The 2158-nt window shown below is 32.2% G+C and overlaps 1 long non-coding RNA gene across 1 annotated transcript in view; it reads left to right on the top strand.

Moving 5' to 3' along the window:
• LOC106941933 (uncharacterized) overlaps nucleotides 1-1830 on the top strand; it is a 20055-nt gene extending 18225 nt beyond the window's left edge. Inside the window, exon 4 of the long non-coding RNA XR_001423488.1 lies at nucleotides 1783-1830. This is a non-coding gene — a long non-coding RNA (uncharacterized LOC106941933). The remainder of the gene's footprint in view (nucleotides 1-1782) is intronic.
• Nucleotides 1831-2158: the final 328 nt, after the last annotated feature.

A 2158-nucleotide genomic window follows, 5' to 3' on the forward strand; every position in this document is an offset into this window, starting at 1 on the left:
AAATTGGTAAGTGAGAAGTTATCAACATCTGGCACTGGTTTTCCAGTACTTTAATCATGACCCAATTTTTGTAAAATTACAATATTTACAAGTGAAACATTTTCCATTAACAATCTTTTAATCTATTGTTGTCTACTCAGTCTGCAAAAAAGAAGGACGGGTCTAAAAAACAAGTTTTGCCACCAACTTTGGTAAGTCAGAAATGATCTAAATCTGGCACTGGTTTTCCAGTACTTTAATCATGACCCAATTTTTGTAAAATTACAAAATTTACAAGTGGAACGTTTTCCATTGACAGTATAACTATTCCTTTTTCTACTTAGCCTGCAAGAAAAAAGGACGGGTCTAAAAAACCAATTGTCCCACCACAATTGGTAAGTGAGAAGTTATCAACATCTGGCACTGGTTTTCCAGTACTTTAATCATGACCCAATTTTTGTAAAATTACAATATTTACAATTGAAACATTTTCCATTAACAATCTTTTAATCTATTGTTGTCTACTCAGTCTGCAAAAAAGAAGGACGGTTCTAAAAAACAAGTTGTGCCACCAACTTTGGTAAGTCAGAAATTATCGAAATCTGTCACTGGTTTTCCAGTTATTTAATGATGACCCAATTTTTGTAAAATTACAAAATTTACAAGTGGAACGTTTTCCATTGACAGTATAAATATTCCTTTTTCTACTTAGCCTGCAAGAAAAAAGGACGGGTCTAAAAAACCAATTGTCCCACCACAATTGGTAAGTGAGAAGTTATCAACATCTGGCACTGGTTTTCCAGTACTTTAATCATGACCCAATTTTTGTACAATTACAAAATTTACAAGTGGAACGTTTTCCATTGACAGTATAAATATTCCTTTTTTTACTTAGCCAGCAAAAAAGAAGGACGGGTTTAAAACACAAGTTGTGCCACCAACTTTGGTAAGTCAGAAATTTCTAAATCTGGCACTGGTTTTCCAGTACTTTAATCATGACCTACTTTTTGGAAAATTAAAACTTTAGTATTTGAACGTTTTTCCATTAACAATCTTTTAATCTATTTTTGTCTACTCAGTCTGCAAAAATAAATTACGTGTTGAAAATACCAATTGTCCCACCAAAATTGGTAAGTGAGAAGTTATCAACATCTGTCACTGGTTTTCCAGTACTTCAATTATGACCCAATTTTTGTACAATTACAAAATTTACAATTGGAACGTTTTCCATTGACAGTATAAATATTCCTTTTTCTACTTAGCCTGCAAGAAAAAAGGAGGGGTGTAAAAAACTAGTTGTGCCACCAACTTTGGTATGTCAGAAATTATCGAAATCTGGCACTGGTTTTCCAGTTCTTTTATCATTACCCAATTTTTGTAAAATTACAATATTTACAAGTGGAACGTTTTCCATTGACAGTATTAATATTCCTTTTTCTACTTAGCCTGCAAAAAAAAAGGACAGGTCTAAAAAACCAGTTATGCCACCAACTTTGGTAAGTCATCTGCCACAGGTTTTACAATACTTTAATCATGACCCAATTTTGGAGAATTAAAAAATTTACAGGTTGAACGTTTTCCGATTAACAAACTTTTAATCTTTTATTTTGTACTCAGTCTGCAAAAAAGTATTATGGGTCTAAAATACCAATTTACCCACCAAAATTGGTAAGTGAGAAGTTATCAACATCTAACACAGATTTTGCAGGACTTTATTCATGACCCAACGTTTGTAAAATTAAAAAATTTACAAGTTTAAAGTTTTCTCAATAACAGTCTTGTAATATTTTATTGTCTACTCAGTCTGCAAAAAAGAAGGATGGGTCTAAGATACCAATTTTCCCACCAAAACTTGTAAGTGAGAATTTATCAAAATCTGGCTCAGATTTTGCAGTACTTTAATCATGACCCATTTTTGGAAAATTACAACTTTAGCAGTTGAACGTTTCCCCATTAACAATCTTTTAATCTATTATTGTCTACTCAGTCTGCAAAAAAGAAGGACGGGTCAAAGATACCAATTTTCCCACCAAAATTGGTAAGTGAGAAGTTTTCAACATCTGGAACTGGTTTTCCCGTACTTTAATCATGTCCCATTTTCCAAAATTGCAAAATTTACAAGTTGAACTTTTTTCCATTAACAATCTTTTAATCTATTATTGTCTACTCAGTTTGCAAA

This window comes from Poecilia latipinna, unplaced genomic scaffold (assembly GCF_001443285.1).
Source record: "Poecilia latipinna isolate Pla-1442-1.1 unplaced genomic scaffold, P_latipinna-1.0 Scaffold3943, whole genome shotgun sequence".
In the NCBI taxonomy this organism is placed as follows: Eukaryota; Metazoa; Chordata; class Actinopteri; order Cyprinodontiformes; family Poeciliidae; genus Poecilia; species Poecilia latipinna.